This window comes from Acinonyx jubatus, chromosome A1 (assembly GCF_027475565.1).
Source record: "Acinonyx jubatus isolate Ajub_Pintada_27869175 chromosome A1, VMU_Ajub_asm_v1.0, whole genome shotgun sequence".
Taxonomy (NCBI): Eukaryota; Metazoa; Chordata; class Mammalia; order Carnivora; family Felidae; genus Acinonyx; species Acinonyx jubatus.
In genome coordinates, this window is record NC_069380.1 from 76,841,513 (window position 1) to 76,864,050 (window position 22,538).

A 22,538-nucleotide genomic window follows, 5' to 3' on the forward strand; every position below is an offset into this window, starting at 1 on the left:
GTAACACAGCATATCCGCTTAAAAATCTGACTGCTTTTGGAACAAACCTGATTATATGAAGCACTGTTTATAATAGATAAAATCTTAATGTCTAAATATTGGGAAAGAGTTGATATGGTCTCTCAGAATAGCATGAAGCCTCTATAAAACATTTTTTGCATAAAAGGCAATAATATATGGCTAAGCTGTTAATGGAATTTTAAATAATAAGGTAGAAATATATATATATTATATATATATATATATACATACATATATTACTTATGTGCTATTACCTTATGAACCCATACAAGTATTCAAAAGAAAATCAACACAGGGGCACCTGGGTGGCTCAGTTGGTTGAGCATCCAGCTTCTTGGTTTTGGCTCAGGTCACGATCTCACAATTTGTGGGATTAAGCCCCACATCAGGCTCTGCGCTGACAGTGTGGAGCGTGCTTGGGATTCTCTCTCTCTTCCCTCTCTCTCTGCCCCTCCCCTGCTCTCACACATGTGCACACACATGCGCCTGCTCTTTCTCTCAAAATAAATACATATTTTTTTAAAGATTTAAAAAATTATAAAAAGAAAAAAAAAGAAAATTGGGGCGCCTGGGTGGCTCCAGGTTAAGCATCTGACTTTAGCTCAGGTCACAATCTCACGGTTTGTGAGTTCAAGCCCAGTGTTGGGCTCTGTGCTGACAGCTCAGAGCCTGGAACCTGCTTCGGATTCTGTGTCTCCCTCTCTCTCTCTGCCCCTCCCTCACTTGTGCTCTGTCTCTCTCTGTCTCTCAAAAATAAATAAGTGTAAAAAAAAATTAAAAAAAAAAAAGAAAATCAACACACATCCCATTATTGCACAGTGACTATCTTAGGGTAATGTTTAAGTTGGGCTTTTTTTTTTTTTTGATTCATCTTTTTCTAATTCATCTTTTTCTAATTTAAAAAACAAAACACATATTACATTTAAATTCGGAGAGAAAACTGTTTGGTCCAAGCTATTGTAGGGAGTTGTTACGTATTATCCTTCTCTGCCTTTGGCACTATTGGTCCTATGAGTGCTCTAGTCCTCTTGATGTATTTTCTGTCCTAAGCATGGATTCAACAACATTTTTGTGATATGTACACAACCATGTACATAAACACACAGAGATAAAAATTAAGATAACAGCATAGTATCTTCAATATACAGATATGCATTTACATTATTTTTCATTCTCTTGCATAATTCTATCATGTTGTTTCAGTGTTACGTTGCTCTTTCTGTGGCTTTCTTCTCTCTCCTCTTGTAAGCCTTTGGGAACATCTCAAGAGAGAAGTGGTGGAGATAATTTGTTTTTTTATTGTGTGAAAATACTGACAAATGAAACAAGATGGCTTAAAAACAATCTTCTCCCTTGCAATAGTTTAAATTGGTACATTTCATAACCAAGACCAATCTTGTTTGCAAAGAAAGGACAAAATTCCCCGGGTAATGACTCCTTAAATTCTGATCGTCCATTTGATACATGGCCAAAAATGTCTTCACAATGTTCCTTCTTGTCAGAATCACCAAATTAACTCATGATTCTCAAAATTCATTTTGAGCCCTAGGTTTGGGCATCAATTCAGACTATCAAACCCCATATCCAGAATTTTTCTGGCCACAAATTTTCCAAGATGAAGAAAAAATAAGGTACAATGAATGGGTTATCACAGGTTTTTAATTGGTCCTTTAGGAAATAACCATGGTTTCTTTATCCTACTAATAATTTTCAGTGAAAAAGAAGTTCCGGTTTGATTTGCCACAATTTCATAATTGTCATTCATGTTAATGAACCATTTTCTGTTGGGGTGCAATTATAGACTCTGGGTCTGAAATTCTCTCTTGTCCAGCAAGAGAGCAGACACAGGATTAAAATGCAAGAGAGGCTAATGTCTGGAAGGAGACAAGAGCCCCGAGTAAGGGTCCTTGCTCTGTTTTTACTAGGATCAGAAGGCTTACAAACGTTGATGGGTGTGCACAAAGAGACAATAAATCCGTGAGCATTAACTCATGGGTGTGAGGGAAAGGGGGTTTTGAAGATACGCAATGTCAGGGGTTTGGGTCAATACAAAACAAAGTCTTGGTGTGGAGTTACTTACTGCAGGCTTGAGGCACCATGTCTTCAGTTTATCTAAGCTAGCTTAGGGGACAAGAGAGAGCATGCTACCTCAGGGTCAACAAGGCAGCTTTCTTCTGCTAATTAGCTCCACTCAGGGCAACTTCACCCTGCTGCCTCTAAAGTCCTGTTTACCTATTTACCTATTTTGGTCCTTCCTTCCTGTGAAAGCAGCCTTCTGCTATTGTACTAAATTGAGGGGCTTTTCTGCCCTGAATACCTAATCTTGTTTACCTACTTTTGGATGCTTTCATCCTGAGGCTTCCTATTCCTATACCTTTGTCCTATACTGGGGGCCTTTGCCCTGTTTACCTAATCTTATTTACCTAGTCTTGGGTGCATTCATCCTGTGGCTTTCTATTTCTTTATGCCTTGTTAACCCATCAGTGCAAGCTCAGCGAATTCCTAAAGCTTATTCCCCACAATCCTCATCACTAACACTCAATGGCACATATTTCTTACTCCCAAAATGCTCTAACAGACAGGAGTCTGGACAGTTGATAGATCTGGACAGACAGAACTAGCAATTATTGGGAATACACACTTTATGACTCTTGTCGTTTTTTGCTTACATGAACTGTGAAACAGTTATTCTGCTTCCCTTTATAGATATTTGAAAATTAAGACTGAGACCAACTAAGAAACTCAGCTGGGTCACATAATTTACAAGTTGGGGGACTCCTGTGTTCTTCCACGCTTATTCTAATGTTTCTTCTACTTTGCTTCACAGTTCACTTACCCTCTTACCTCCAACCACTTAAATTCACCCCAAATCTTGATCCTTGATTATGCTTCCAAAATGCAGTTCTGAGAACACTAGCCCCTGGCTCAAAGTCATCATGCTTCCCATGTCATCCTCAAAGCTTACTAAAATACAGTCCCCAAACTAGCCTTGCAGACTTACCTGCCACACTTTAAAACATTTACTGTATTTTCCAATCAAACCAAACTAGCTTATTCATGAACATATTCTATTTCATATCTTTATAACGCATTGTCTCTAGAAGGTAAAGCTGTCCTACTCGTCACAACTCTCAAGATTACTTCACTCCTAAACCTCGTCACAAATGTCCTATCAGTGGAGCTTATCTGATTACCTCTCACGTTGAAATGAACTCTTAGGCCACTTTTAATTCCAAATTATATGATGAATGTTTGCACATTCTTTGGGTTTCCAAATGTAAACCCTACCTTGTAACAAAAAAAAATGTCAAAGTTTCTTTCAAAGATACCCATAAGTGACACTGTTAAATAAGAATGGACTCTAAATTCATCCAGGTCTGAACCCATGAGAGTAGGTATTCTCTCTCCCTGACATCTTCAACTCCTCATATTCTTAAAGTTTCTTATTAGAAGTATGAATTCAGTGGCGCCTGGGTAGCTCAGTTGGTTACATGTCTGACTCTTGATTTAGGCTCAGGTCATGATCTCAGACTTGTGAGATTGAGCCCCACATCTGGCTCTGTGCTGAGCATGGAGCCTGCTTGGGATTCTCTCTCTCTGTCTCTCTCTCTCTCTGTCTCTCTCTCTCTCTGTCTCTCTCTCTCTCTGTCTCTCTCTCCCCCTCTGCCCCTCCCCCACATGCACGGGCAAGCACTCTATCTCTAAAAAATAAGAAATTTTTAAAATTTTTAAAAAAAGAAGTATGAATTCAGGAAATGCCAGTTAACTTCATTTCACCTTTAAAAAAAATTACCTTAAAAATTAAAATAGGCCAATAACACAATTAACCATGCTTTTAATATTCATGTTTCTCTCTTTCACTCCATTTTTTTTTCTTCTGGTGATATTCCATCCTCAGAATTCCTATTTCAAAATAGTGAAGAATCTGATGCTTACGTTGGCATGATTTAACTTATGTTTACTTGGGGCGCCTGGGTGGCGCAGTCGGTTAAGCGTCCGACTTCAGCCAGGTCACGATCTCGCGGTCCGTGAGTTCGAGCCCCGCGTCAGGCTCTGGGCTGATGGCTCAGAGCCTGGAGCCTGTTTCCGATTCTGTGTCTCCCTCTCTCTCTGCCCCTCCCCCGTTCATGCTCTGTCTCTCTCTGTCCCAAAAATAAATAAACGTTGAAAAAAAATTTTTTTAACTTATGTTTACTTGATTCTTTTTAATATTTATTTATTTTTGAAGGAGCAAGTATGAGCAGAGGAGGGGCAGAGACAGAGAGAGAGAGACAGAGGATCTGAAGCAGGCTCTGTGCTGACAGCAGAGAGCCACCCAGACACCCCTAACTCATTTTTCCTTGTATGCAAAATTTCCACATTAACGATTTTAATCTTTAATTGTGTAATGAAAGAAAGAAAATGTTCATTGCATGGAGATAGACATGATCATTTGGGGAGGAATAAAAGTCCCTTAATCACTGAAGTCTTATTAGTAAGCATGTTTGTAAATCATTTTCCAATGGGGTCAGGATAGGCATTATGAGGCTTGGCTACACTCTTCCTTTACTGCTTTCCTTTCCTCCATGCACATAACCCAGAGGATTTCATGGTTCCAGAGACATCCATGGAGTGTTCTCTCACCATACCTTTGTGCCCATCTTGTTGTGGATCCAACGCTCCCTCCTGCAGCAACCTCACTGACTAGAGTTTCAACCCTATGCCCGCTAATCTCCCTGGAAGGAGGAAGACCACAGAGGCATCAGCCTCTGGTTCAGGATGCCCGAGTTAGTTATGACCCAGGAGGGAACAGCCCATTGGCTATGGCTGCCATATACCTGGCCCGAGACCACAGCTCTTCCACCGCGGCCCTTAGCCAAAGACAGGTTGGTGAGAAATTACAAAGGTCTGGCTATACTGGTCCAACTCAAGACAATTACGAAAGGCCGCTCTGTTTCCAGAACCTAATTTTCTATGCATTGTAGTTTGGGTTTCCTGAGAAGCAAAATCTGTAAAGAGAGTTTAGCATGAAGGATGTTTATTAAGACATGCCTTTGGGGCCAAACCTTGTGGAAGGAAGGGAAAGGGCAGAATCAAGGAATCTAAGTACTCTGAGTGTCTGTCCCTGTATACATATGTGCTCATGTGCCTGGTGATTAGTTTCTGCTCCAGTTACAACAGAAAAAAAAAAAATGGACGGGCAAAAAACAAAACAAGTCTGGATTATGTCAAAGCAATATTTCCATTTCTACATAAAATTCTGAAGTTGCTGAATGTTGGGCTTATCTCATTGGTCATCATGGTGGGTTTAGAGAACAGAGGTCAGATTCTAGGGCATCACTCAGATAATTGTAATTGAGGGTGCTCACTTGTACACTTGCTTTCTATTTGCCTCTGCCCCTTGGATGTGAGCTCTGTGAAGTCAGGGACATTTTCTGATGACCTAGACACTAAAAGTTTATGTTGCATAAAATTTATTAACAATTAATTGTTAATAATTGTTGAATGAATTACCAAATTGTTTTTTATATGATGGTCTGAATAAGAGCCATACACACACACAATCTTTATTGTCTGGTGTTCATTTTTCAGGGCTGTCTGTTCACAATTTATACAAATTAGGCAGCACATTGCCCTGAGACATTTTTGTTACATGATTATTCCCAGAATGGCAAATACTTAAAATTTAGGGTCATGTCTGCAGGAAAAACTGCTAAGCTGACTGTGAAAATCCAGTCTTTTGGCACTGGAGCACTGGTAAAAGAAAAGATCAGAGATGCGGACCATGTATCCGAAATGGCCTGGTGCCACGTTCTACGTACCACACGGCCTTTTCCCTGTGGTATACCTCCCCTCTGTCCTTCCTTCCTTCCTTTATTATAAATCAACATCCACATTATCAATATAGTTCATTTTCAAAATCAGCCTTACTAAGAGAAAGATGATTAAATTCAGAAAAAAACCATGGCAGGCTTTTCCCAACAGCTCTATGAAGGCAGAAAGTATGATTATAGGCCAGTTATAGTCTTCCTGTTAAAAATATTCTGCCAATAACAAATGTATTCCGTGCTCACTGTAAAAAATGCATAAAAGTATAAAGAAAATAATTGCTTCCCTTTATTCCCACTAGTAAGAGAGAGAAGCATTTTTTTTTTTAATGTTTCGTGTTTGGATTATTTTTCCCTTATGGTCTTTATGGGTATGTGCGTGTATGCACGTATGTGCACATGTGTCAGGTCTGGATTTCTCTACAGCATTTAAAGAATAAGGGGACCCTGGGTGGCTCAGTTGGTCAAGTGTCAGACTTCAGCTCAGGTCATGATCTCACAGTTCATGAGTTTGAGCCCCACATGGAGCTCACTGCTGTCAGTGTGGAACTGCTTTGGATCCTCTCTCTCTTTCTGCCCCTCCCCTCTTGCTCTCTCTCTCAAAAATAAGCATTAAAAAATTTTTTAAAGAAGTACCACTTTTTAATTTATATCATCAAACCAACTCTTCCTGAAGAGCCCTCTCCTCGAGACTGGGGAGAAGTGTTGTTTTCAGGGTTCCCTATCAAGTCCTTTTATCAGAGAAACCTCAGCATTTCTGTCCATCCAGACAGCCAGGAAGACCCTGGCCTCTGGTCAACGCGCTGGTCTCCTTATCATTAGGCATCCGACCCAACAGTATGAAATCTGTTTGAGGGTTGACAGCTTCTCTACAAATGCAACATTCTTTCAGCCAAGTGTGGTCACCCAGGAATTTCACATCAGCTCTACAGTCTCTTTAATTGGCTCCTATACTTAGTTTTAATTACATTTTATATTTGTACCAAGTTTTCAAGCAAAGTTACAAATCCTAAGGGAACAAATTTTGGTCCATTTATCTGAACTTTCAGGACGTTATCTTTCACTTCTTCAAAAATATGCCTTTATAAATCTCCTCTTGGAGTTATCCATTGATTATCCTTAGACTTAAAATTTTCCCTTTACCAAATGCAAGCCTGTGGCTGTCTATTGACCTGATTTCTGGCCAAATCCTCTTAGGTCTCCCACTGGATAGCACAATGTTGTGCAGTGTTCCTAAATGATTTCCTTGTGTCTAGAGGGTTTTATCTAGTGCCACTTTGCTACTCGAAATGGGATCATCCCCTGCGTCAATTGTCTGGGTGTCTAACATGCTGAACGAATGCCATGCAGACATCCTATTACTCCTGTCATTAAGATAAAAATAGTTACTTTAGAAGAGAGCATCTGAGCATTACCAGCCCAACTTCCCCTCTACATCCATCAGTCACGGAGAAGGGAATGTCAAAGACACAAAGTCACTCATCTCAAGTTTATCAAGCAGTAGGCTTGATGTTTCTGAGCACGACGAAGCAGCAGGGACTCCCACACCCATGCCAAGAACTGGAGGGAGACTGATGGATTTGCCAACTAACAAAAGGCCTGTTGACAGCGTATAAGGCCACGGAAACTGTCTGGCTGATGGTGTGAAGCAGGAAGTCAGACCAGAATGAAGGAAGGCTGGACGAAGGCTGGCCCAGGGAGGGAGGGGTCGCAGGAGAAGAGAAGGCTGGACCAGCGACGGGGACAGGGGAAGGGGGACAGATTCGGGTGTGCCCTTTTCTCGCTGCAGCACTGCTGGGGGAAGGCCACAGGCTCCATCACCACAGTGTGTAACTCAGAAAGGACGGAGGTGATCAGTGGGTACAAATCAACCGGCGGACATTTCAGCTTAACTCAGAAAGGACGGAGGTGATCAGTGGGTACAAATCAACCGGCGGACATTTCAGCTTCAACTAGATCCTAAACCTCTGCCACCTCAAACGCAAGAGGACCTCGATGCAGTAAGATGACCTTTGAAAAACAGCAGTGCAGGGTCGGAGGTGCGGCGGTAGAATACTGGAGAACTTCTGTCTCGAGACTTGCCCGAAACGCCCTAAATTCATCACAAGCAGCGAAGGACACGCATAATGTTTACAAAAGCCGGCGCAGCACACCCACCGGCGGAGGGACCCGAGCGAGGGCCTGGGCGCCACGTGCTCCGCGAGCCGCAGGGTGGGACTGCAGCCCCGCCCCCAGGTCTCACCTGTTGCACCCCGTGCCCCGCATAGCGTCCTCGTCCTCGGGCCTGCACGGCGACTCCCCTGAACGTCCGCTGAGGGAGGGTGGAGGCCTCCGGACCCCAGCCCGGGTCTCCCAGCGACCGCGAGCTCCCCTGGGGGGGGCCCTGGAAAGCACCAGAAGCAGTGGCAGGGCGAGCACAAGCCACCTCCCTTCGGCTTCATCCCTCTGGGAGCAGTGGGCGGGGCCTCTGACAAAGGAGGGGCCACATCCGCGCCTGCGCACTTCAGCGAAGGAGACGGGCGTTTCCGGCCACCTCCTTTGCTGTGGTGCCGCGCAGCATTCCGGGAGCCACGTGGCCTGAGCGGCGTCGGGCTGCCGGGGGTTGGCCAAGACCAGGGTGTCCCGCAGGCAGCGAACTGGAGCTCTGCAGCCTGAGGCCTGTTCCCGTAAAGGGTAGGCTTGGGCCCCAGTGGGTGGGCTCCAAACCCAGCAGTGAGAGAGCTGGAAGTGATGGGCGCATGCGCTGCTGAAACCTCAGGGCGGGAGGAGAGTTAAGGACAGAGGCCGCAGGAGGGACTCCCCCAGGTAGGACGAGACAAGGCATCTCTTTTTGACATTGTTTTATGGTTTTGAGACTGTCGGGGAATTGTGCTGATTGGTGCAGAGCCCATGTTTATGTGACACCGGGGATTATTGTGTCCCAGGGGCCTGTGCCTCGGGACCTGGGTTTCCACCGTGGGACAGACGTTGCTTTTGTTTCCCAGCAAGCGGGCCCAGAGTAGGCTCGAGTTGGGAAAGGAAGCTGGAAAGAGCCTCCAGACCTGCTCTGGGAAGACAGGATGTTGTTGATGCCCACATGTTAGGGTAAGTCCTGGCAGATCCCTCGGGGAGGTCTTTTACCTGCACCTGTATCTTTCAGACCACAGCAGGCCCAGGACACGTTGTCAACTCAAAGGCAGATTCTAGCTTTGTGAATGACGTGAAGTCAGGTGTAGCACTAGAGGGGGTTTTCTTTCTTTCTTTTTTATTTTTTTATTTTTTAACATTTATTCATTTTGAAGAGACAGAGTGTGAGGGAGGGAGGAGCACAGAGATAGGGAGACACAGAATCTGAAGCAGGCTCCAGGCTCCTAGCTGTTAGCACAGAGCCCCGATGCAGGGCTCAAACTCACAAGACTGTGAGATCATGACCTGAGCTGAAGTCGGACGCTTAACGGAGTGAGCCACCCAGGTGCCCCCCTAGAGGGTGTTTTCCAACCTCAAAAGCAATTTTAATAGAAGAAGAAAATTGGTAGTATTTTCAAGTGTGTAAGTAAACAATGTTAAAACTGTAGTTTTGTATTCAGCTCAGTCATCACTGGATTATTTCATTTCTCTAAAATGTTTATTTATTTAAGAGAGAGCGAAGAGGCAGAGACAAAGGAGAGAGAGAGAATCCCAAGCAGGCTCCGCACTCAGCACAGAGCCCGATGCAGGGCTTGAACCCACTAACCCTGAGATCATGACCTCAGCCAAAATCAAGGGTCAGACGCTTAACTGGGCTACCCAGATGCCCCTGGATTATTTTATTTCTTAAATGACAAATCTTAGGTGGAATTTAAGATGAACATGGGGCTGGGGGTGGCGGGGAGAGAATGGCAAACCATAAAATAGACTCTAAACTCTAGAGAACAAACTGAAGGTTGCTGGAGGGAAAGGTAATGGGCTAAATGGAAAATAGATATTAAGGGAGGCACTTGTGATGAGCAACTGGGTGTTGTATGTAAGTGATGAATCATTCGTTTCTACTCTTGAAACTAACTAGAATTAAGTAAATTAAATAAATAATTGAAGACGGAAAAAAAAAGACAAATACTTAGACTGGTCCAAAAAAAAAAAAAAAAAGAAAAAAACCATCAAATCTAAACATATGCCATTTATTAGAGACAATGAGAGTTAAAACAAAGAGCTGTCGGGGGCACCTGTGTGGCTCAGTCGGTTAATCGTCCAACTTCAGCTCAGGTCATGATCTTGCAATTTGTGAGTTCCAGCCCCACATCGGGCTCTGTGTTGACAGCTCGGAGCCTGGAGCCTGCTTCAGATTCTGTGTCTCCCTCTCTCTCTGCCCCTCCCCTGCTCACGCTTTGTCTCTCAATAATAAATAAACATTAAAAAAAAATGTTCAGCTTTTCTTTTTTTAAATTTTTTTTTCAACGTTTATTTATTTTTGGGACAGAGACAGAGCATGAACGGGGGAGGGGCAGAGAGAGAGAGGGAGACACAGAATCGGAAACAGGCTCCAGGCTCTGAGCCATCAGCCCAGAGCCTGACGCGGGGCTCGAACTCCCGGACCGCGAGATAGTGACCTGGCTGAAGTCGGATGCTTAACCGACTGCGCCACCCAGGCGCCCCAATGTTCAGCTTTTCAAGGCATCAGATGGTTTACCATACCAAGATCTACGTACAATCAGTCTTAGGAAAGTACTTGAGTAAGAAGAAAGCAGTATCACGAAGGGATGGTAAGGGCAGATGGAAGTAATGGTTTCACATAACTTAGTAAAATTTAATGTTTTCACATAAAACAAGGAGAAAAATAAAATAAAAAAGCAAGCAACCGATGTAGATCCTTATCAATTCAGATGTAGAGTCCTAGATGTTTCATGCATTGGCTGAGGAGGAGTGGAGCATGCAAAAACGGAGACAGAAATGTGAATACGAGAACCAGCAAGGATGCTCATTTTGTTGGGCTGATGATGTGGACAATGGCCAACTGTAACCAGCAGGGAAAATAATTTTACCCATCTGTTAAGAGAAGAAAAAGGACTCCTGAGACCAAAAGTTTCAAGAAGCACTGTTTTTGAGCTACATGAAAATGTTGAAATAGGATAAACAACTCGTCTTGGATGAGGGGTGCCTGGGGGGCTCAGTCGGTTAAGCGTCTGACTTCGGCTCAGATCATGATCTCACAGCCTGTAAGTTCGAGCCCCACGTTGGACTCTATGCTGACAGCCCGGAGCCTGGAGCCTGTCTCAGATTCTGTGTCTCCCAATCTCTCTTTGCCCTTCCCCCGCTCGTGCTTTGTCTCTCTCTCTCTCAAAAATAAATAAACCTTAATTTTTTTTTTAACGTCATCTTGGGTGAATCTAAAAACAATGCTGAGATATAAAAAGCATGGTCGGAGAAGAATAAATGCAGAACCAGTCCATTTTTACATAGCTGACAAAAAAGCAAAATTAAAACATGTATGTATTTTTTAGGGACAAATCTACAAAGATATAAGAGGAAATAATTATCACTAAATTAAGAAGAGGTCGTACTGGTATGATGGAACCCTGGGAACCAGACTGGGGAGTATGCCACAGATACTTCAAAGTACTAACATACTCACTTTAGTGAAGCATTGGTCCGTTGTATCCTTATTCTTGAACTTCACATATTTGTCATACACGTGATTTTATGCACAATATATTTCCCAACATATTTTTATATGTTTATAAAATATGTATGTAAATATTTATTATAATCGCTGGATTTTTTTCTGCTTAATGGGTGTCACATAACGAATTTTCATAAGTAACACACTACATGCTCAAGAAAAATTTTCACTATTGCCAATAACATAGAAATTACATGAGTGGAGGCACATTCTTATTTTCTTCTGAAAATACTTTTGAAAAGAATACACACAATTCTTCCATCTGTGAGGGGTTTGAAAAGTTTGCACCATGCATTTTGATGTTTCAAATACCACTAATAAAAATTATATGAAGTTGTCCATGCAGTGATAGTATGATAGTGCTTATAAACTGAGGCACAAAATTATTTTGAAAACCAAAGTATATGTGATGAAATATTGTGAGTGGCACAGAAACTATAAAAATTCCTTGTTTGGTTTCTGTTTGAACTTTTAAATAGGCTGATGCAATCTAATGTGTTCTTAGCTAAAAAGATTGTTTCATATACTAAGAAAGGTGTTTTTTTTTTTAATTTCAGAATAATTTTCATGTCTGGTTAAAGCTATTCCATCCATCCATCCACTCAGCAAATATGGGTCAAGTCCCCCAGAATGTCTCATACATTGTGCTAAGTATGTAACACAGATATGTAACACATACGTGTTCAGTCTTTAACACAGGATTAAAAACCAAGGGACAGGATAGGTGTGATAACATGAGATTCTGGTAGGTAAGATCCTGGCTCACCATAGGCTGTTTTTGTTTTTTGTTTTTTGTTTTAAGTTTATTTATTTGTTTTGAGAGAGAGAGAGAGGATACAAGCAGGGAAGGGGCAGAGAGAGAAGAGAAAGAGAATCCCAAGCAGGCTCTGGGCTGTCAGCACAGAGCCTGACACAGGGCTCACACTCACAAATTCTAAGATCATGACCTGAGCCAAAACCAAGAGTCGGATGCTTAACCACCTGAGTCACCCCAGGACCCCTCACCATAGGTTGTTTTAAATATTTATTGAATAACCTATTTCTGCTTGAAAAATGAATAAAGAAATTGGGAGTTTACTAGAATTCATCCAGTTAGTCTCAAAACTGGGATTTGAGCCCACTATTTTGTATTTGTAGCCTTTATATCTGTGCTGTTCATTTAGTACATATATGAATTATACCTTAATTTCCAGTTTGGGCTGCTATTTTCACCACACACCACAGCTATCCAATTGTTTGTTTTTCCTGTTTGCATTCAAACTGCCCTATGCCTTAGAAGATCAGTTTAAATGAATCAGTATATTATTGAGCTACTGTGAGATTCCAAGTGGTACCATTCCTTGTAGTTACACACATAAATTTGAGTCAGGAAAAATTTTGTATCAACAAACACATGGAATGTTTGGGGGTGATGAATGGGTTTCTCAGGAAGGAGGGCATGACTAAATCTCATCATTGCATTTTAAAAATTACATTTGAGATGTAAATTAAACTAAGAGCCTAAATTTTTAAGTGATATATGAAGATTGTCTCACTAATATTCTGGCTTCTACATACCACATTAGGGAATCACTGGGGAGATATTTCATGACAAGAAATGTATTGAGGGAATATGAAGGCCTACCTTCATTTGTGCCAAAGATACCAAATGTTAAAAATGCAAATAGACACACTCCTTTCTCTGCATGCCTAACACTATGCAAATACAAACTTAAGGAAAGGCCCAATATCATATGCAACACAAAAGTAAATAAACAAGCACACTCTCTTGACATATTTTGTGGTTCAGTAATGTGAGTCTTCTGTTTACAAAGGAATTTGAAAATGCTAGTCTTCCTGTTTGTACTCTGCTGCAAGATGTCTGAGTTGGAACCTTTTTTTTTCTTAATGTGTTTTCACATAAAATTCACATGAGATTATTGATCTAAAATACATGTAAATATTTTTGCAAGAACCTGCATGATACGGGTAATCCTTCATTACAAACAGAGCAGCAACCAGCACTGCAGGCTAATGTTTAATACACACAAGGAAGAAAAAATAATAAATTAAATTTAATAAGTGATGTATGATATTAGCACATACTGAGTTGTAATGAATATCCACTACAATTCTGACTGATTCTACTCCATGTTATGTCAGAAGGCTATTGCTTTTACTGTTCAAAATACTTCTTTAGAATATATAATGCTTACATAAAAAGTGTGTATACCAGAATAGTACAGTTTTCATTATGTATGCATAAACACATGGGTGTGTACAGGAAATAAAAATGTTCTGGAGATGTATTCAATTCAGAAGGAAGGCATTAGCATTTTTCTAAAATGAAGTATCTCAAAAGAACAAAACCAGTATTATGTAATATTAAAAACATATATATCTTACATATCATTTATATTTCACAATAAAATCATATTGGAATAGCTGACCCAAACATGGGCCAGTATTTTTGTGACATGTACCAAGGCCTCTGAAGAATATGAAAAATATTGGGAAAATGCATCCAGATAAGAAAGAAGCTATCTTTAAGGCACATTATTTGGCAGGAGCCAGAATGCCTCAGTCACACCCTCTTCAATGTATCTTACACACAGTTCTCAGAGTTCTTTTTCTAACATGAAAATGTAATTATGTCACTGTCCTTTCCAATTTTTTCAAAGCCTCTTTCTTTTCTACAGGATAAAACAATTTCTTTGTTATAATATCATGGTCAGTTGAATGTGGAAGTATAGAAAAAGATAGTCCATGCAAATAGTAACCAAAAGAGAACTGAGGTGGCTACACTAATATATAAAAAGACTCCAAGTCAAAAATTGTCATTGAGTCAAAGAAGGACATTATATATTGATAAAAGTGTCAATGCATCAAGAAAATATAGCAGTTGTAAACATACATGCACCAAACAACAGAGACCCAAAATATATGGAGCAAGCATTGACAGAGTTGAAGGCAAAAATAGACAGTTCAGCAACAGTAATTGGATACTTCAATACCCCATTTTCAATGTAGAGAACAACTAGACGGAAGATTAACAAGGAATCTAAGGGACTTGGCCACACTGTAAATCAACTCCTCCTAACAGATTTACACAGAACACTCCCACCTGACAACAGCAGGGTACACATTTTCCTCAAGTGCACATAGTACATTTTCCAGGATTTGTCATGTATCTTAGGCTATAAAACAAGTATCAATAAATGTAAAAATATTGAAATCACACAAAGCATCTTTTCCAACCACAAGAAAATGATATTAGAAATTGATAACATAAGGAAATCTGGAAATTTCACAAATAAGTGGAAATTATGTATTTCCATGGGTGGCCCAGTCGGTTGAGCCTCAGACTCTTGATTTTGGCTCAGGCCATGATCTCTCAGTTCATGGGCTCAAGCCCGTGTCCAGCCTCACATCAGGCTCAGCACTGACAACTGACAGTGGAGAGCCTGCATGGGATTCTTTCTCTCTCTCTCTCTCTCTGCCCCCCCTCGCTTATGTGTGCGCACACTCTCTCAAAATAAATAAACTTAAAAACAAAACAAAACAAGAACACTCTCAAGCAACCACTGGGCCAAAAAATAAATAGCAAGTAAAATTAGAAAATACTGTGAAATGAATGAAAATGAAAATACCACATTACAAAACTTATGAGATATGGCAAAATCAGTATTCCAAGAGAAGTTCAGAACTGTAAATACCTACATTAAAGATGAGAAAGTTTGCAAATTAGCCTCCTACCTTAAGGAACAGGGAAAAGAAGAGCAAACTAAACCCAAACCAGTTAATAAGAAAAAATGTTTAGAATGGAAATAAACCAAATAAAGAATAAAAAACAATAGAGATAATCAAGTTGCTAGAACTTTCACCTTTGAAAATACCAACAAAATGACAAATCTTTAGCTAGACTGACTCCCCAAAGAAAGAAGACTCAAATAACTAAAATCAGGACTAAAAGTAGACATTGCTACAGAGTATACAGAAATTTAAAAATTAAAAAGCAATTAAAATGGGGAATGAATAGTCTTTTCAACAAATGAAGCTAGGACAACACATAGACAAATGGAAAAGAATGAATTTGGATCCCTCATTCACATTATTTTAAAAAATTCAAAATGGATCAGAGATTTAAACACAAGAGTTAAAAACTATCAAACCTTTAGAAGAAAATATAGGTGTAAATCTTTGTGACCTTTTAGTAGACAACAATTTCTTAAATATGGCACCAAAAGCACAAGAAAAAAAAGAAAAATGGATACATCAGACATCAAAATTAAAAATGTTTGTGCTTCAGAGATTACTATCAGGGAAGTCAAAAGACAAGCCACATAATGGGAGAAAATATTTGTAAAACATATATCTGATAAGACTCAAGTTTCCAGAATACATACAGAATTTTGCAACTCAACACCAGAAGACAAACAACCCCATTAAAAAATGAGAAAAAAGCTTCCATAGACATTTCTCCAAAGAATGTATGCACATGTCCAACAAACACATGAAAATATTCTCAGTAGGATGGAAATAGTCAGAAAATGTGAAAAATAACAAGTATTGGCAAAGATGTGAAGAGATTGGAAGCCGCATACATTGCTGATAGGAATGTAAAGCAGTAAACCTACTATGGAAATGTTTGGTGGTTCCTCAGAATATTAAACAGTAACCATATAACCCAGCAATCTTACTCTTAGGTATATACCCAAGAGAATTCAAAACAAGCATAAAAACTTATACACGAATGTTCATAACAGCATGATTCATAATATCTAAAAAAGTGAGAACAACTCATACGTTCATAATGTGATGAGTAGATACACAAAAAGTGTAACCATACAACAAAATATTTGAACATAAAAATGAAATACTGATACATGCTTCAACATGGATGAGTCTTAAAAACAATATCCCCAGGGAAAGAAGCCAGGCACATATTGTGTGTCTCCACTATTATGAAATTTCTGTAATAGGGAAGTCCACACAGACAGAAAACAGATATCGTAGTTGCCAAGGGCTAAGGGCAGGGCAGGAAATGGGGTGTGGCTGCTTAATGAGTAAATGGTCTTTTTGCATAGTGATGGAAATATCATGAAATTAGATAGTGTTGATAGTTGCACAACATTTTTAGTGTCCTGAAGGCCATTCAGTTGTACACTTCAAAATGGCTTGAGTGGCAAATTCTATGTTATATGAATTTTATCTCCAATTTGAAAAAAAAAGTTCACAGTGCAATGGAAATACTCAATATAGGTCCTGACAGATTATATTAATGATTTCTCAATCAATTAAATACTGATTTGAGGTTATTTCTTATATCATCTAAAGCTTTATTTCCTTCCACTTACCACAATTATTTTTGGAACATTAATGTAAACATAATATACATTAGTATTAATATGTGTAATTGCCTTGTCTTCTTTTGCCTACTTGAATAATCACTCAAATGTTAGCAGATAACTTCAGTGATGAATAAATTTTTTGTAACCTCAGTTGGTCATGTTTTTTACTGAAATCTCTTTGGCAGACATATTTTTTAAAAGAATAAATATTTTTTAAAAGACATATTTTTTAAAAGAATAAATAATGTGGCAAGAAGTCTACATCCTGAAATCTGTACCTTGTTTTCTGTACTGTTGACAAGGGCAAAATATTTAAGTGAATGGGTACATCTTAACTATTTAGGTGACACTGTGGAGAGACCCTGGAAAATCACTCAGCAATAAATGTGTGGAGGAAAAATAATATGAGAAGAAGACTCATTGATTTTTCAAGGAGATTACCAATGATGTAACCAGGATGTGCTAGAAGAAGCAAAATAAGAAGTAGCAGGCATCCTGGCTTCTGGGTTCCCTAAGGATGTGGAGGTTAGAGGAAACCAGTCATTCAAGAGTTATTTTATTTCTTTGTTTCATTTTTAATCATATCTAGAAAGAAATGTTTGATTTTGCAGTGGGAAAGTGTATTGAAGGACATTTTTGGGGGGAAGCGAATTCAAGAAAAAAAAATGGTGGCTAGTTGAGTTGCTTCCTCGTTTCCTGTTCATCCCTTAGATCTGGTAACAGCTACCACAGAAGAAAGAAAAGCAGACTAAAACCCAAAATGAAAGATTTGTACATTCTGTTCTTCATGTAAAGTGTATTTGTAAAACCTTAGAAATAATTTGTTTTTATGTATTTTTTTTTTTCATAATCAGGGCAACATCACTAAAACACAATCATGATGTCTCTTACAGTTGACAGTCACAGGCTGGCTGTATTTCACCCTCCGTGCTGTCTCACTGATCAGTCGTATGCCGACATGAACACTGCCACGAATATTGTTCTGCCTGTACTTAGTCTCCTTAAAATAATGTTCACCACCTAATCAAAGCCCTAGGTGAAAAAATATATCCTCTGGGAAAGAGTAGTTTGAAAATTTAGAGAGAAAAGAATCTATTTGATACAAGGCAACATACCAATAAGATGAAATACAAACAAAAAACATTACCCTATTTCTCTTTCCATTGCTTAGGTAAATTTTAGAGTGCTGGCAGATCTCTTTTCATAGTACATTAGCAGGTTAAGCATATCAGAGTAAAGATAACCAGGTATGTTCTTCTCTTTAACGCACAATTATCTGTGAAAAAAAAATACGCACTTAATGCACCTTGGGTTGAAGGACTTCTTCCCCTATATCCAGACTTTTATCTGTGTTTGAAAATGAGACAAATAAGGCAGATTTTCTAAAACAATGTCTTACTATGAATGAACACTCTTCTCTTTTTAGCTCCTTGAAATCTATTATTTCTGTTATGTAACATTTATCTAAAAATGGAAGAGATGATGTCGAGAAAAACCAGCTAATAGTGCAGCTTTGTAACATTTAGAGGGTTAATACCAACCCAGATCCTAAGCCTGTTTTAGAATATGTGAAACTAGATTTTGCACCTGGTCATCAGTTCCACAGTACCACACTGGAACAAAAAAGAGGTACCACCGCTTAACATTGTCAAATGTGATTCAGAAATACTAATTATTAGAAACACCCTTCATTGATCCTGACCGTAAATATAATATGCATTGCAAACAGGTCCTAACTGCACCTAATGCTGCTCATGTAAGAAAAGCAAAAACATTCATTTTGTAGCTAATATTAAAGCAGCTGACATCAAAATAAATCTAAAGGATAATTTAAACAAGACAGATTGGATTTGATTAGTGAATTGAAGCAAATCAATCCTTACGTACACATGTGGATGGCTAGGTTATAACTTCTAAGATATTCCCCTGATAAGGGATATTTCTCTCTTTCTCCAATGGTTGGCTATTTACTGGCAAGTGAACTCAGAGGGCCAGATGGCCAAAGCCATACGAGATCATTAGACAGTTCCTGTTAAGATTTTGGACGACAATTAACAGGAGCCCAGCAGGAGTCCCCCACTGTTGACCCCTAAAGGGTGGCTAACCAGCAGCATATGTGTTTATTTATACCAGCAGGCCCTTTTAATTAACAGCTCTGAGGTGTGTACTTTGTGGAATTTACTACAGTGTATTAGGAAACAGTCCTGACAAGACCCAGTTATAAAGCACAAGTCATATTAAAATTGAAGGCAGAAGATGACAGAACGTCAAGAGGTCTAGTCACAGTACAGATGGATCAAATATTTATAGGATCCCCCAAAAAAGTCCTCTAGCTAGTTCCAAGGGTTGCCAAGAGTTGGTCCTGTCTTCACTCCCCTACCCCAATCTGGACAGGTTTACTGATACTCACAATGTTGTTTGCAAATACTGAGTCCATAATATTCTCTTCCCTGCATCTTGCAACTAAACCTGTTATCAACCTCGATGCAGATATCATTGCAGGTATTAGATGGGCCTCATGATCTATGCAAAACATACTCTAGGCTGTAGGGCACTGAGGATTTGACAGGAATATTGCTTCTTTAGCCAAAACGCACTTATAATTAATGCCTTTTCAATGATTGGGGAAGGTGTACATATTCAAAACCAAGAGACTACAATTTTTTCTTTTTTTGTTTTAACCTATTTATTCTTTAAGCACATGAGATGTTATGGTTGAAGACTGATAAAGAAATAGAAACACCATCTTCAACATCAAATTTGCTCCTGTGTGAGTCACTGGATTATGATTATGTCATAAACAGTGTGGCCCTCTGTCAAGAACTCCATCAATCTTGATCAAATGAATTTGTGAGAAGTGTTGGACTTAACCTCAAGGTCTCCAAAGGTAAAAGTAACCAGAAATATTAATGATACAAACACACTAACATAAGCCAATGTTGGGATTATTCATTTTATTTTGGAATGTTTGCTTAATTCCATCCTCAGTAAAATAATTTTTATTATAAAAGTACCTCTGAAAATCATATTGATATCTTTGTATAACTATCTTTGCTCTTTGAATATGCATTTCATTCCCACATTTTTCTTTTTTCTTTTTTTTTTATTTTTTAACATTTATTCATTTTTGAGAGACAGAGCATGAGTGGGGAAGGGCAGAGAGAGGGAGACACAGAATCTGAAGCAGGCTCCAGGCTCCGAGCTGTCAGCACAGAGCCCGACACAGGGCTTGGACCCACAAACCCCGAGATCATGACCTGAGCTGAAGTCAGCTGCCTAACCGACTGAGCCACCCAGGTGCCCCACAAAAGTACCTTTTAAGCAAACTTTATCCACTGGATTGAAGTACTGTTTGTGAAATGGGTGGTAATTCCTCTTGATTCCTGCTTAAATTTGGGGCTCAGTTTACACTTTTCCCTTTTGTTCCCTTACTAACGAATGTGCTAACACAAAGGACGCACCCAGGTCTAAGAAAGAGGACAGCAGTCACATCTGCCTCCATTGTTAGAGTAGGCTTTTCTAGTCTTCAATTACAACTCACCCATTTTTCCTATGTGAAGCTAGCAGAATTTTGTGGGTGCTATAATGTATGGGACAGGTTGTCTATGACAACCTTCATTTTTGTCTTGGTTACAGAATGAATGGTACATTATCATCAGCCCTTGCGTTGATTTTTATCTGAGTACCTAGGCTTCAGTGATTGCCAATATGGCTATTAATCACAGGCTCACTCAAGCTAATATGATACTGCTGTTTTGCTGATGACTGCTCTTTGAGTTTTAGCATTTCTTATACTTAAAAGCCTTGCAAAAAATGAAGAAAGTAATGCTAAAACACATCATTTTCTACTAGAATTTTGTTGAACAAAAATGTACTGTGTATATATATATATATATATATACACATATATATATGTGCAAAATATAAAGTAGAAAACCGAACCAATTATTTAGATAACAAAGGCAAAGCAATGCTGTAGCCACATAATTGAAATACTACGACAGTTGACCTGCGAACAACTCTAGGGTTGGGGCTGCCGAATTGAATAGGCAATTCTATGAACTGAGGCTTGCCTGTACCACTATGAAGGTGGTTTCCTGTCCTTGACTTATTCTTTATGTAGCACCCCAAAGTCACTTCACTGGTTTTTAAAATTGATACCTGATAGTACAATTTCAAGAACAGACACCATCTCACTATCATCACTAACATTGGTACAGCGAATTTCTTTCAAAGATGGAGGAAGTGAATTCCAAGAACCCAGGATGAAAGTGTTTTCCTAATATCTGTCTTTGCACAGTTGGAAATCAGAGTGTAACTTTTGACTCCCCCAAAACTTAACTACTGTTAACCTACCATCTACCAGAAGCTTTGCCAATAACATGCATAAATAGTTGATAAACATATATTATGTGTGTCATATGTATTATATGCTGTATTTTTACAATAAAGTAAGCTGGAAGAAAGAAAATGTTATTAAGAAAAGCATAAGGAAGAGAACATACAAAAACAGTACTAAACTGCATTTATCGAAAAAATCCACGTGTCAGTGGACTCACACAGATCAAACCCAAGTTGTCCAAGGGTCAGCTCTATTTTAAACTATTCAAAACTAGTAAAACATTAATTTGCATTTTATTAACATTCTATAGAATATTTCATGGTTTTCTTCATAACATGATGTTTGAATCTTGCCCACACTAAATTTCCTAGAGACATCAGCAAACCTGGATTTATTTTATAAGGGACTTTGCTCAGAAGGAATCAAAAACAATATGTTATTATTGAAAATACACACCAAATTATTCTAGTTTGTAAACATGCATGTTACTTTTGTTAAATCTTAGTGAGGTCCAGCTATGTTTCAAAATCAGGGAAAAAAATGGGGCTCCTGGGTGGCTCAGTCAGTTAAGCATCCAACTTCTGCTCAGGTCATGATCTCACAGTCTGTGGGTTCAAGCTCCACGTCAGGCTCTGTGCTGATAGCTCAGAGCCTGGAGCCTGCTTCGGATTCTGTCTCCCTCTCTCTCTGCCCCTATCCTGCTCATGCTCTGTCTCTTTCTGTCTCTCAGAAATAAATGTTAAAAAAATTTGTTAAATCAGGAAAAAATAAAAAGATAATTTTCTATAATTAACTAGTGATCAAGTTAGAAGCTTTAATTAATATTTGAAAATATTCAATTTGGAATTTAAGACGTCACTGCTGTAGTAGAAAGCATTTTAGAAATGTTATGTATGACTGTAAATTCAGTTACGGGTTAAATTGTGTCCCCCACCCCCAAAAATCTTTGCAGTCCAAAATTCCACTACCTCAGAATGTGACCTTGTTTGGAAACAGGGTCTTATAAATATAATTAATTACATTATAACTGTACTGGAGTAGAGTGGGTCTCCCTAATCTAATATGACTGTGTCCTTATAAGAAGCCAGCCATGTGAAGAAATGAATCTATAGGCAAAGGAGTGTCAAAGATGGCTTGCAGACCACCAGAAGGGATAAGAATGCATTCTCCCCTACAGGTTTCAAAGGCAGCATGGACCTGTGGACCTTGATTTTAGACCTCCCACTGCTGGAGATGTTAAACAATACATTTCTGTTGTGCCAGGCCACTCAGTTTATGATACTTTGTCATACCAGTCCTAGGAAACTAATACAAGGTCTTTCACAAATGATTGGTAAACACCAAATTGAAGACCCTCTCTGATACGGTAAAGGAGGTAAATTGAGAGAAATAACAATGTGTCT